The sequence below is a fragment of the Pygocentrus nattereri genome, chromosome 10 (assembly GCF_015220715.1).
Source record: "Pygocentrus nattereri isolate fPygNat1 chromosome 10, fPygNat1.pri, whole genome shotgun sequence".
NCBI lineage: Eukaryota > Metazoa > Chordata > Actinopteri > Characiformes > Serrasalmidae > Pygocentrus > Pygocentrus nattereri.
The window spans coordinates 43,303,078-43,318,706 of NC_051220.1; the positions used below are offsets into that span (position 1 = coordinate 43,303,078).

A 15,629-nucleotide genomic window follows, 5' to 3' on the forward strand; every position below is an offset into this window, starting at 1 on the left:
GTTTATGGTTCTGTATATAACCTGACTGCTCACTCTGTACTGTGTTCTCCCTTCGGTTCCATAGAAACTCAGAAGACTCGTGTAGGTTCACTGGTGGTTTGGAACAGTAAATAAAATATATGTCTGATTGACTTTGTTTACATCTCAACCACGAAGTGACGGAGAAATTTAGAAAAGTTGGTGGAATTCCTCTTTAAATGCTTAGTAACAGACTCATGACGTGGGTACGGGCCCTTTAACGCCGCGCTGTGCTTGAGAGAGCAGTCGGATGTGAGTAAATAAGTGTGGAGCCACCAGAGAGACGCGTCTCCTCTGAGGAGCAGAGATGAAAAATCAGCTCTAATAAATAAATAAAACAAAGATGGATCTATTTTTAGTAAAAGCCAGAGACGCACCCACACGCGGCAGTGAGACAACAGCCAAGCGCGCTGAGCGGCCTGCGAGGGATCGGGGGTCCCGGGCGATGGTTCATATACGTTTCCTGATCATATGACGGCCAAAGGCGCGTTAGAGCTGCCGAGTTTAGGAGATTCAGAGCAAAGCAATCATCTTTAGCGCTGAGGGATTAGAGCAGTAAAGCCACAGCGTCCCATTCAGGGATAAAGCACACGGCACTAATCTGAGGAGCAGCTCGCCCATTAGTGCTCTCTCACTCGCTCGCCCACTCACTCACTCACTCACTCACTCGCTCGCCCACTCACTCACTCACTCACTCACTCAATACTCTCTCTCTCCCTTTACTCACTCACTCACTCGCTCGCCCACTCACTCACTCACTCACTCAGTCAATACTCTCTCTCTCCCTTTACTCACTCACTCACTCACTCGCCCACTCACTCACTCACTCACTCACTCACACAATACTCTATCTCTCTTTACTCTCTCACTCGCTCGCCCACTCACTCACTCACTCACTCACTCACTCACTCAATACTCTCTCTCTCCCTTTACTCTCTCACTCGCTCGCCCACTCACTCACTCACTCACTCAATACTCTCTCTCTCCCTTTACTCGCTCACTCGCTCGCCCACTCACTCACTCACTCACTCGCTCGCCCACTCACTCACTCACTCACTCACTCACTCACTCACTCACTCACACAATACTCTCTCTCTCTCCCTTTACTCTCTCACTCGCTCGCCCACTCACTCACTCACTCACTCAATACTCTCTCTCTCCCTTTACTCTCTCACTCGCTCGCCCACTCACTCACTCACTCACTCAATACTCTCTCTCTCCCTTTACTCGCTCACTCGCTCGCCCACTCACTCACTCACTCACTCACTCACACAATACTCTCTCTCTCTCCCTTTACTCTCTCACTCGCTCGCCCACTCACTCACTCACTCACTCACTCAATACTCTCTCTCTCCCTTTACTCTCTCACTCGCTCGCCCACTCACTCACTCACTCACTCACTCAATACTCTCTCTCTCCCTTTACTCGCTCACTCGCTCGCCCACTCACTCACTCGCTCGCCCACTCACTCACTCACTCACTCACACAATACTCTCTCTCTCTCCCTTTACTCTCTCACTCGCTCGCCCACTCACTCACTCACTCACTCACTCAATACTCTCTCTCTCCCTTTACTCTCTCACTCGCTCGCCCACTCACTCACTCACTCACTCACTCAATACTCTCTCTCTCCCTTTACTCTCTCACTCGCTCGCCCACTCACTCACTCACTCACTCACTCACTCACACAATACTCTCTCTCTCCCTTTACTCTCTCACTCACTCGCCCACTCACTCACTCACACAATACTCTATCTCTCTTTACTCTCTCACTCGCTCGCCCACTCACTCACTCACTCACTCAATACTCTCTCTCTCCCTTTACTCGCTCACTCGCTCGCCCACTCACTCACTCACTCACTCGCTCGCCCACTCACTCACTCACTCACTCACTCAATACTCTCTCTCTCCCTTTACTCTCTCACTCGCTCGCCCACTCACTCACTCGCTCGCCCACTCACTCACTCACTCACTCACTCACACAATACTCTCTCTCTCTCCCTTTACTCTCTCACTCGCTCGCCCACTCACTCACTCACTCACTCACTCACTCACTCACTCAATACTCTCTCTCTCCCTTTACTCTCTCACTCGCTCGCCCACTCACTCACTCACTCACTCACACAATACTCTCTCTCTCCCTTTACTCTCTCACTCACTCGCCCACTCACTCACTCACACAATACTCTATCTCTCTTTACTCACTCACTCGCTCGCCCACTCACTCACTCACTCACTCACACAATACTCTCTCTCTCTCCCTTTACTCTCTCACTCGCTCGCCCACTCACTCACTCACTCACTCACTCAATACTCTCTCTCTCCCTTTACTCTCTCACTCGCTCGCCCACTCACTCACTCACTCACTCACACAATACTCTCTCTCTCCCTTTACTCTCTCACTCACTCGCCCACTCACTCACTCACACAATACTCTATCTCTCTTTACTCTCTCACTCGCTCGCCCACTCACTCACTCACTCACTCACTCACTCACTCACTCACTCACACAATACTCTCTCTCTCTCCCTTTACTCACTCACTCACTCACTCACTCACTCACACAATACTCTATCTCTCCCTTTACTCACTCACTCACTCACTCACTCACTCACACAATACTCTCTCTCTCTCCCTTTACTCTCTCACTCACTCACTCACTCACTCACTCACTCACACAATACTCTATTCCTCCCTTTACTCACTCACTCACTCACTCACACAATACTCTCTCTCTTTCCCTTTACTCTCTCACTCACTCGCCCACTCACTCACTCACACAATACTCTATCTCTCTTTACTCTCTCACTCGCTCGCCCACTCTCTCACTCACTCACTCACTCACACAATACTCTCTCTCTCTCCCTTTACTCTCTCACTCACTCGCCCACTCACACAATACTCTATCTCTCTCCCTTTACTCTCTCACTCACTCACACAATACTCTATCTCTCTTTACTCTCTCACTCGCTCGCCCACTCTCTCACTCACTCACTCACTCACACAATACTCTATCTCTCTCCCTTTACTCTCTCACTCACTCACACAATACTCTCTCTCTCTCCCTTTACTCTCTCACTCACTCGCCCACTCACTCACTCACACAATACTCTCTCTCCCTTTACTCTCTCACTCACTCACTCACTCACTCACACAATACTCTCTCTCTCCCTTTACTCACTCACTCACTCACTCACACAATACTCTCTCTCTCTCCCTTTACTCTCTCACTCGCTCGCCCACTCTCTCACTCACTCACTCACACAATACTCTCTCTCTCTCCCTTTACTCTCTCACTCACTCGCCCACTCACTCACTCACACAATACTCTCTCTCTCTCCCTTTACTCTCTCACTCACTCGCCCACTCACTCACTCACACAATACTCTCTCTCTCTCCCTTTACTCTCTCACTCACTCGCCCACTCACTCACTCACACAATACTCTATCTCTCCCTTTACTCACTCACTCACTCACTCACTCACTCACTCACTCACTCACACAATACTCTCTCTCTCCCTTTACTCACTCACTCACTCACTCACTCACTCACTCACACAATACTCTCTCTCTCTCCCTTAACTCTCTCACTCACTCACTCACTCACACAATACTCTCTCTCTCCCTTTACTCACTCACTCACTCACTCACTCACTCACTCACACAATACTCTCTCTCTCTCCCTTAACTCTCTCACTCACTCACTCACTCACACAATACTCTCTCTCTCCCTTTACTCACTTACTCACTCACTCACTCGCCCACTCACTCACTCACACAATACTCTCTCTCTCTCCCTTTACTCTCTCACTCGCTCGCCCACTCACTCACTCACTCACTCACTCACACAATACTCTCTCTCTCTCTCCCTTTACTCTCTCACTCACTCGCCCACTCACTCACTCACACAATACTCTATCTCTCTCCCTTTACTCTCTCACTCACTCGCCCACTCTCTCACTCACTCACTCACTCACTCACTCACTCACTCACTCACTCACTCACACAATACTCTCTCTCTCTCTCCCTTTACTCTCTCACTCGCTCACTCACACAATACTCTCTCTCTCTCCCTTTACTCTCTCACTCGCTCGCCCACTCACTCACTCACACAATACTCTATCTCTCTCCCTTTACTCTCTCACTCACTCACACAATACTCTATCTCTCTCCCTTTACTCTCTCACTCACTCACACAATACTCTATCTCTCTCCCTTTACTCTCTCACTCACTCGCCCACTCACTCACACAATACTCTATCTCTCTCCCTTTACTCACTCACTCACACACTCACTCACTCACTCACTCACTCACTCACTCACTCACACAATACTCTCTCTCTCTCCCTTTACTCTCTCACTCACTCACTCACTCACTCACTCACTCACACAATACTCTATTCCTCCCTTTACTCACTCACTCACTCACTCACACAATACTCTCTCTCTTTCCCTTTACTCTCTCACTCACTCGCCCACTCACTCACTCACACAATACTCTATCTCTCTTTACTCTCTCACTCGCTCGCCCACTCTCTCACTCACTCACTCACTCACACAATACTCTCTCTCTCTCCCTTTACTCTCTCACTCACTCGCCCACTCACACAATACTCTATCTCTCTCCCTTTACTCTCTCACTCACTCACACAATACTCTATCTCTCTTTACTCTCTCACTCGCTCGCCCACTCTCTCACTCACTCACTCACTCACACAATACTCTATCTCTCTCCCTTTACTCTCTCACTCACTCACACAATACTCTCTCTCTCTCCCTTTACTCTCTCACTCACTCGCCCACTCACTCACTCACACAATACTCTCTCTCCCTTTACTCTCTCACTCACTCACTCACTCACTCACACAATACTCTCTCTCTCCCTTTACTCACTCACTCACTCACTCACACAATACTCTCTCTCTCTCCCTTTACTCTCTCACTCGCTCGCCCACTCTCTCACTCACTCACTCACACAATACTCTCTCTCTCTCCCTTTACTCTCTCACTCACTCGCCCACTCACTCACTCACACAATACTCTCTCTCTCTCCCTTTACTCTCTCACTCACTCGCCCACTCACTCACTCACACAATACTCTCTCTCTCTCCCTTTACTCTCTCACTCACTCGCCCACTCACTCACTCACACAATACTCTATCTCTCCCTTTACTCACTCACTCACTCACTCACTCACTCACTCACTCACTCACACAATACTCTCTCTCTCCCTTTACTCACTCACTCACTCACTCACTCACTCACTCACACAATACTCTCTCTCTCTCCCTTAACTCTCTCACTCACTCACTCACTCACACAATACTCTCTCTCTCCCTTTACTCACTCACTCACTCACTCACTCACTCACTCACACAATACTCTCTCTCTCTCCCTTAACTCTCTCACTCACTCACTCACTCACACAATACTCTCTCTCTCCCTTTACTCACTTACTCACTCACTCACTCGCCCACTCACTCACTCACACAATACTCTCTCTCTCTCCCTTTACTCTCTCACTCGCTCGCCCACTCACTCACTCACTCACTCACTCACACAATACTCTCTCTCTCTCTCCCTTTACTCTCTCACTCACTCGCCCACTCACTCACTCACACAATACTCTATCTCTCTCCCTTTACTCTCTCACTCACTCGCCCACTCTCTCACTCACTCACTCACTCACTCACTCACTCACTCACTCACTCACACAATACTCTCTCTCTCTCTCCCTTTACTCTCTCACTCGCTCACTCACACAATACTCTCTCTCTCTCCCTTTACTCTCTCACTCGCTCGCCCACTCACTCACTCACACAATACTCTATCTCTCTCCCTTTACTCTCTCACTCACTCACACAATACTCTATCTCTCTCCCTTTACTCTCTCACTCACTCACACAATACTCTATCTCTCTCCCTTTACTCTCTCACTCACTCGCCCACTCACTCACACAATACTCTATCTCTCTCCCTTTACTCACTCACTCACACAATACTCTATCTCTCTCCCTTTACTCACTCACTCACACAATACTCTATCTCTCTCCCTTTATTCACTCACTCACTCACACAATACTCTATCTCTCTCCCTTTACTCACTCACTCACACAATACTCTATCTCTCTCCCTTTACTCTCTCACTCACTCACACAATACTCTATCTCTCTCCCTTTACTCTCTCACTCACTCGCCCACTCACTCACTCACTCACACAATACTCTATCTCTCTCCCTTTACTCACTCACTCACACAATACTCTATCTCTCTCCCTTTACTCTCTCACTCACTCACTCACACAATACTCTCTCTCTCCCTTTACTCTCTCACTCACTCACTCACTCACTCACTCACTCACTAACTCACTAACTCAGTCTCTCACATAATACTCTCTCTCTTTCCTCTCTCTCTCTCTCTCTCTCTCTCTCTCCCTCTCTCTCTCACTAACTCAGTCTCTCACATAATACTCTCTCTCTTTACTCTCTCTCTCTCTCTCTTTACTCTCTCTCTCTCTCTCTCTCCCTCTCTCTCTCACTAACTCAGTCTCTCACATAATACTCTCTCTCTTTCCTCTCACGCACTCGTATACAAACACACTGTACAGGAAATGAGCACTTATAACATCTTTTCTCCATCAATCTTTATTTCTCACTGTGCCTCTTATCTCCTCTCTCTCCTTCTCTTTTCTCTCTGCCACTCATTCTCCTTCTCTCTCTCTCCCTCTCTCTGATAGTCACTGTGTGAGTCACTGTAAGTCCGAGCTGGAGGACACTGTATCATATCTGATGGATGATGATGACCTGTATGGTCACTCTGCCCTCTCGCATTGCTGACCGCTGATATAATCTCTTCCACAGACATCAGCTGGACTTAAGATACAACTCTGAACTACACATCATAAACATGAGTGTAGTGACTCATATAATGTTATTTTGAAAGAGAAGCTCAAAATTTCACTGCAACTTCATGAACAAAATTTGCGATTAATTCAGAACAATTATAAATAAACAGTAGATCATGACAGCAAATCGGCTGTAGAGCTCTGCTAAGAGGTTGAACTCATCAAAAAGAGGAACGTCTTTAGTCAGTCTGGGTGAGCATCACTCTGGAAAATCTTTTAAGGTGTACCTCAGGGCTCAGTGTTAGGCCCACTTTTATTTTCATTACTATTAGGCCGCCTAACTTAAAAGCATAAAAGCATTCATTAAAGAGTCAGTTTCATAATGATGCGCAGTTATACATTTCACAGTATGCAAAAGTTTGGGCACCAAGTTGTTCCATGTTGTTGTTGATTTTCTACATGAACATAAGACACCCTTTACAGAGAACACACTTCTGCACTTTCTAATGCCAAATCACTGTTTAAAACAAAAAAAAAATGCATATGTTATATACACACACACACACACACACACACACACACACACACACAAACACACACACACACACATATAAATATTCTCTCTCTCTCTCTCTCTCTGTACTAGCTGATATTAAACACCGTTTAAAAGCTACAGATCTCTGTGTTTATTTGCTCTACAGAAGCTCTGAGTCTTACTGAGGTAAATCACGACACAGCAGGTGCCAACACACCTGCCTAAATACACAGAGCTGTAAACCGATCTAATGACCCAGATAAACGCTCACGACCAAACAACAGACACCTTACAGCAGCTCCACAAACAGGACAACATAACATGGTTCCATTCAGCAGCAGGACATGTTATCTCATCCTAATGACATTATGTGATACTAAACTATAAACTCTATTTATTTTTTATATGAACAAAATAGTCTCTCTCCAAACTACACCATCCATATTCATAGTATTGGATTATATCATTAGGAACACCCCGCCCCCATTCTGAATTGAAAAACCACGTTTTTATATATATCAGGATTATTTCTGGATGAGGCCACATAAAAATGTGAGCATAAACAAACCCAGGATTTAAGATGATCTGATCATTCACACCACTTCAGGAGGTGGACTGAGAGGCATTTGAGCTACAATGTTATAGCAGTGTAAACACATCCATCTCTCCAAGATACATTCAACAACCAAAACCCCTCCCAGTACAACCAAAACCTGTCCCAGTACAACCCAAACCCTCCCAGTACAACCAAAACCTGTCCCAGTACAACCAAAACCTCCCAGTACAACCAAAACCTGTCCCAGTACAACCAAAACCCTCCCAGTACAACCAAAACCTGTCCCAGTACAACCAAAACCCTCCCAGTACAACCAAAACCCCTCCCAGTACAACCAAAACCTGTCCCAGTACAACCAAAACCCTCCCAGTACAACCAAAACCTGTCCCAGTACAACCAAAACCTGTCCCAGTACAACCAAAACCCTCCCAGTACAACCAAAACCTGTCCCAGTACAACCTAACCCCTCCCAGTACAACCAAAACCTGTCCCAGTACAACCAAAACCCTCCCAGTACAACCAAAACCTGTCCCAGTACAACCAAAACCCTCCCAGTACAACCAAAACCCCTCCCAGTACAACCAAAACCTGTCCCAGTACAACCAAAACCCTCCCAGTACAACCAAAACCTGTCCCAGTACAACCAAAACCTCCCAGTACAACCAAAACCTGTCCCAGTACAACCAAAACCCTCCCAGTACAACCAAAACCTGTCCCAATACAACCAAAACCCTTCCCAATGCAAACGAAAACCCTCCCAGTACAACCAAAACCTGTCCCAGTACAACCTAACCCCTCCCAGTACAACCAAAACCCCTCCCAATACAAACAAAACAACCTCCCAATGCAAACGAAACCCCTCCCAGTACAACAGAAATGCCTCCAAGCCGCATCTGAAGCTCCTCCCAGCACAACCAAAACCCCTCCCAATGCAACCGTAACTCCTCCCAGTACAAGCAACTATGAAGAACCATCGTTCTTCATGAACACGGAAATAGAGCTGCAAATTTATTCACTGCATGTTTAAATATATCCACAAAAGCCCCGCCCACTCACGCTGACGCAGAGCCCAGACCAACGTTTCCATTCGTCAGCCTTAAAAGCTGTAAATTACAGCTTGATCCATACCTTCCACACGCGGGGAGACCCCAGAAGAAAAGCTCGTAATGATCAGCTAACGAGTCAATCTGTACAGCTCATTAATGAAGATCATTAGAGTCACACTGCTAACTCTGTTACTGCTGAGGCAGTGAAATCACCCTGTCAATCCGCACCAAATTCACCAACATTCAGCCTAAATGTCAAACTGTTTATACATATCGCAAACCTCGTATCTCCACTCTCGTCATTTTTCAGTTTTTCATGATGGACAGCCCAAAAGAAACGACCCAGAAAGACGTCTGGTTCCACTGACTCACATTAAAAACAGAGCAGGTGTTTTCCTGTAGAGTTTTGGAGATATGAGGTTTTCTTCTGTCAACAGCGAGACACACACACACACACACACACACACACACACACACACACACACACACACACACACACTACAGACCTTCATTCAAAAATGCTAATTATGATAATTATTTAATTAATGGTGATAATACAGCTCTGATATTCCCTGACTGTGTAAAGCTCACAGACTAAAATCAAATCAACATTCAGGACGTTATCATTTCTCCTCTGATAAACTTGGTTTAACAGACATTTTTCTTCTGTCCAATTAAAATAAACTCCAGCCACGTCATATTTAAGGTGCTCCGCCCTCTGATATGGATATTATATTTAATAATTTACTATTTTATCAACACATGTTTTCATCCAACTTGGTTATTTTATTTATTTATCTTTATTAATAATGTGCCTAGATGAATTTGATGGCTTTGATTTGTTCATATCATTTGTCTTCACGTTTCCTAACAATTCATCATTTGGGCTTTGAACTTTTTATTTTCTTTGCTGCAGTTTTACTGTCATACATTTATATTTGCTCTTTTCAATCCCTTGAAAATGAGGGTCTCCCTTAGTGCACTCTGAGTTTAAATAAAGGTTGATAGACTGGCCGATTCATTGACTGATTGGTTAGTTGATTGGCTACTAGACAAAATATGCAGGAATAACATTTAGGAATCCAGGACACTGATCAGGACCCTTCAGGAAGGGTCCAACACGGATCAGTGAGGGAGGAATCAGCTGCTGGTTTGATTTGACCTTGAGAGTCAGTCAGTCAGTCAGTCATTAGGGGTTAGTGTTGGATTGGGACGCAGCCTTAGTGCTGTCCGCGGTCCTGAAACCCAACAGCCTTTCAAACCCCAGCACAGCTTTCCACACCAAGGCTGAGCTCTTACAGGCCAGAGTACATCGAAGTAGCAAAAAAGAAGGTTCTTCAAGGGTTCTTTAGTAAAGACCATTTATAAATGGTTCTTCAGATTCATGGTGCTATATAGAACCATACACAACACATTCCCCATCGATCTGATGAACCATTCCTGCATGTAAACAGTTCTTTGAGTGTTCAAGGTTCTATATAGAACCACTGTGTTTACTAAAGAACCACTGAAGAACCATCTTTTTAAAGAATAACAGGGTTTCACATCCACCAGCTTTCAACAAGTTCCAATTCATACATTGCCCCAGCTCAAATGAGGTGGACCACCACGACCAAGGAGAACCCAAAGTGGTTTGCAGTTAGCGCTTGGAACACAGACAACCAGATGTTTTCTGAAAAAGAAACAAACTCCTAAGACGTTATGCAAGATGTCCACCCGTTTATAGACCCCTCCACTTGAACTTAACCATAATAACAAGACCAACCCCGTGAAGGAGATGCGTTTAGCCCTGAAGATACGCACAAAAGCCTGGAGAACGGAGCTCAACTCAAACCAGCTTTTACATCCACAGCTGTCAACAAGAAAACGAGTTCCGAACATGTTCTAGATCTCCACCAATTTATACATCTCTCCTGCTCAAATTACGCGGATAAACCGAACCCCACGTGGTCTGGGAGTAGCGCTTAAAACGCTTTCTGGAAGAGGACTGAACTCCCATCGTGAAACCCAAGATTTCCACCAGTTTATGAGCGAAATTAGGCGAAGACTAAACTCAGAATACGGCGCGTTTGGCACTGAACAGACGCACAAACGCTTCGCCCGGTGACTCTCCAATCCCACAACTCAAAGCAGCCTTCAAACCCAAGCTTTCCACAAAACGCAGCTCCTCGCATCTTCCTCTACATGTCCACCAGCGCATGCATCGCTCTAGCTAACATTACGCGAACCACGATGACCACGGAGAACCCAAAGTGCTTCATTACGGACAAACAAATGACAGAGAATCGCGCTCAGAACATGTTACACAGTCTGTCCACCAGTCTGGAATCTTTCCCCTGGAAATGACCAGACCAGCGTGAAGCCAACCCACCGGCCAGGAGCGCTTAGCGCTGAAAATGCGCACCACAGCCTGTAGAACGGAGCTCAGGGGGTGAGGCGAACTCTGAGCTTTCTACAAGAGAACTGGGTTCCTAACATGTTCTAGATCTCCACCAATTTATACATCGCTGCAGCTTCGCACCACCTCAGAGCGCGCTCGGCGGCCAAAACGAGCGCAAAGCGTCTGATTTAGCGCCGATGATACAGGCAACCCAACGCTGTCTGTAAGAGAGCCGGTCGAATCAAAGCCCTTATAACGCTTCCAGGGTTTCCACCAATTTACACGCCACTCCGAGCGACACTACGCGAAATAACGCCAACCAAAGTGAACCCAGAGCGTTCCCAGAGAATTCCCAAACTCCCAAAAATTTCCCTTCAAACACTTAATTCCCAAACATTTCCCTCCAAACTTTTCACTCCAAACATTTAATTCCCAAACATTTCCTCTTGCTCGCCCGCTTCTCGTCCTAATTCTCCGTTCTACCTTAAATGGTGCAGCAGTTACATTCTGGCGCTTCCATTTAAGGTGGAACGGACGATTCGGATTAGAAGCCACAACTCGCTCCAACTACAGTTACGCCTGTGAACCCGAGCCCCGCGAAGCGCCGCACACCTGAGACACACCTGAAGTGTGGATGGAGAGGGAAGCGCGCGCTCGGGCGAACGAAGCGCTACCAGAACCAAACAGTAATAAAGTCGGACCGACTGTGAGAACTCGGCGCGTCACCGGACCGACGGAACCACAGCCAGCCGACCGCCACCTACCGCGCGCGGGGAGCCTCACAGATCAGCGTGCTGCCTCGCGCTCTATCTCCTCCGTGCTCGTGCTCTGAGTTGGGTCTGCTCAGTGTTTCTGCCCCCGGTCCTCGAGCCACCTGCCCCCTCCCTCTCCCTCTCCCTCTTCCTCCTCCTCATCACCCTCCCCCTCCCACCTCGTAAAAGGGAAGCTCTGCCCTCAGTAAAGATGGCAGTTGCCTCTGACGTCATCGACCCAATTTCGAGAGAGGGGTGGGGCGTCAGGGAGGGTGGGGCGTCAGGGAGGGCGGGGTGGGGCGTCAGGGAGGGCGGGGCGGGGCCTATAGACCCCATATGTATCACTGGATTTTATATGTAGGTCATACATGTTACTTTACACACACACAGACACACACACACACACTATATATATATACATTATATACATACATACACACACACACACTATATATATGTATATATATATATATACACACACACATTATATACATACACACAAACACACACACACACACACACACACTATATATATATATACATTATATACATACATACACACACACACACACTATATATATGTATATATATATATATACACACACACATTATATACATACACACAAACACACACACACACACACACACACACACACACACATATATATATATATATATATATATATATATATATATATACACACATTATATACATACACACACACACACACACACATATATATATATATATATATATATATATGTATATATATATATATATATATATACATACACACACACACTATATATACATTATATACACACACATACACACATATATATATATGTATACATGTTTTTAACATAACATGAGGAGAATTAAAGCAGTGATGTAAAGCAGCTCCGAGGGAAACTACAGAGAAACTGAAAACTCTAAACATGAGCTCAGCCTTCAGCAGACGCTGCAGACAGCAGCCTGTCAGGAAACGGCTTTCAGCCAGCAACACACTTTAAACACTCACAGCCACACAGCGACAGCTGAGGAGCAGAACCACAGAACGCTCTGCAGGTTCCTTCAGCTCTCGCACTGTCAGAGACCCCCTTGTGCTCCTCACACTCCCAGTCAAAACAACCACACCTACATCATTTTTACCTTCAGTACAAAAGGAGGAAACGTATTTAACAGAAATTCACACAGAAGCCTCAGCAGCTAAATCTGCTCTCAGCTGCTCAGCCAGCGAGTCTCTCTACCTTCACTCCAGCTTCCGTTCTTCTCAGGAGCCTCACCTTCAGTTCCTCAAAGGACCTGCAGACACGCCTCCAAAGCTCAGTCTGAGAAGCTGGTTGATGATTTCCTGAAGTGATCAAACCCATTCAGTGGTGCTAAGGTCTGGACTCTGGGGCGGTCAGTCCATCGTCCAGCTTCTTTGTTTGGTGTGTCCATCTCCTTTTCTCCGTGAGGTTCTTCTTGATCAGCTACACGTCCTTTCAGACCCACAGCGCTGAGTGGTCTTCTCACAGTGGAAGGATGGACAGAAACACCTGTGGATGTTTTCAGATCTGAAGCAGCTTGATCTTCTCCTCTCTCTCAGAGATCAAAGCTTTCAGTGCTGTTTATCTGATGAGGGCAGTTCTGGGGTAGACCAGCTCTTCCAGGTGGTTGTTAGGAGCCACTTTTTCTCTTTCAATAAGCTTTTGAACTCGAAGTTTGGATAATCATGTTTTTGAAAAACTAACATTGTGTCTCATTTGGAACTTGGTGCTTGTGACAATCTCCACAGGGGAGCTGTTGATGGTGCGTGGACAGGGTCACTCCGTGTTCTCCTCAAGCCAACAACCATCTCCTTTGTCTTATTTAAGGTGTTTGTTGAATAAATATACATTTACTGAGGTAGGTGAAGGTTGGTAGGGCTGAACAGTGTTTTCCTTTAATAAATAAAATCATCATTTAAATTCAGGATTCTGTGTTTTCCTGGGTTATCTCTAGTATTAGAAGTAGTTTGATCTGAAATCTTGAAATGTGACAAATATGCAAAAATAGAGGAAATTGGGAAGGGGGACAAATACTTTTTCACAGCCCTTTAAAGGTGTTTTGCACCCGTTCACCTACACAGTGGGTTTGAGCTCCTTCTCTAACGGCTCTCTGTTTACTGCTGTTTGAACTGTAGTTTTATATGCGTTTGATGTGATTTTATGATTTTGATATCATAAACATTCTGCTCAGCCGCTCCAGTGAGAAGGTGCTGAGAGCTGATTGGTCTTTTCTGTTCTGTGACACGACTGCATCTCTGCAGAGCCCACGCCGCGCTAATTAAAGCTCATTTATTCATCCACAATCCACTCGCTCTCATCTGTCACTCAGCACAGCAAGGGGGGATAGAGCCCACCCTCAGAAAAGTAGTGTAAAAAAGCAGATAGGAAAGACTGAAGAGCATGAGAGAGAGAGAGAGAGAGAGAGAGAGAGAGTGGATGGAAAGAAACAAAAGCAAAGAGTGGAAAAGCATGAAAAAGGGAGAGAGAGACCAAAAGAGGGGATTGAGTGAGAGAAAAGAAAGGATGAAAGGGAGAGAGAGGCAGAGAGAAAAGAGAAGAGTAGACTGGAGAGGCAGAAGGAGAGAGAGAGAGAGATCATGACAGATTGAAGAAGAGAGAGAAGGAGAATGAGTGAGGAGAAAGAAAGAGCGAGAGAAAAGAGAAGACAGGATGCAACAGAGAGAGGGAGAGAGGCACAGAGAGAAATAAAGAAAGTGTGTGTGTGTTTGTGGGTGTGTGTGAGTGAAAAGTGTGTCTGTGTGCAGGTGTGTGTGTGACTAAAAGGTGTGCGGGGGGGTGGGGGGGTCTCTGTATCCTGGTTAGAGAACCGTGGGGATGTGAGAACCCTCCACAGGAACTCAGCTCCTCTCTGTGTGGGTTTCATTACACATGTCACTGCAGATGCTCACAATTATATGGGTGGGTGGGGGGCTGAGGGGGATGTGGGGGCTGTGGAGGGTCTAGGAGGGATGTGGGGGGGGGGGGTCACTGTGAAATAAAAAGGCTCAAAAGAGGCTCATTTACAGAACATTTTTAGATGTTTGTGTTTTTTAGAGTGTGTGTGTGTGTGTGTGTGTGTGCATGTGCTGTGTGTCTGTGAGTGTGTGTGTGTGTGTGTGTGTGTGGGTGGTTGTGTGTGTGTGTGTGTGTGTGTGTGTGTGTGTGTGTGTGTGTGTGTGCATGTGGTGTGTGTGTGTGAGTGTGTGTGTGTGTGTGTGTGTGTGTGTTTGTGTGTGTGGGTGTGTGTAGGTGTGTGTGAGTGAAAAGTGTGGGTGGGTGTGTGTGTGTGTGTGTGTGTGGGTGGGTGTGTGTGCCTACTCAGTATCACAGACACCATTTACATCACAATCAGAATAATCAGCTGCAGCTCTTCTCAGAACAAAAATCAAAATCATAACCAAAATCAAAATCAGCACAAGGATTAGAATTAGAATGAAATTTAGACCAAAATCACAGCGGATTTAA

At 46.1% G+C, this 15,629-nt stretch overlaps 1 protein-coding gene across 2 annotated transcripts in view; it reads right to left on the minus strand.

Annotated features, from left to right (window-relative positions):
- The window catches only part of snap25b (synaptosome associated protein 25b), an 81,023-nt gene extending 68,769 nt beyond the window's left edge, over positions 1-12,254 (minus strand). For both annotated transcript variants that reach the window (XM_037542131.1, XM_037542132.1), the window contains exon 1: positions 12,144-12,254. The gene's annotated coding sequence lies outside the window, so the exon portion shown is untranslated. The remainder of the gene's footprint in view (positions 1-12,143) is intronic.
- Positions 12,255-15,629: the final 3,375 nt, after the last annotated feature.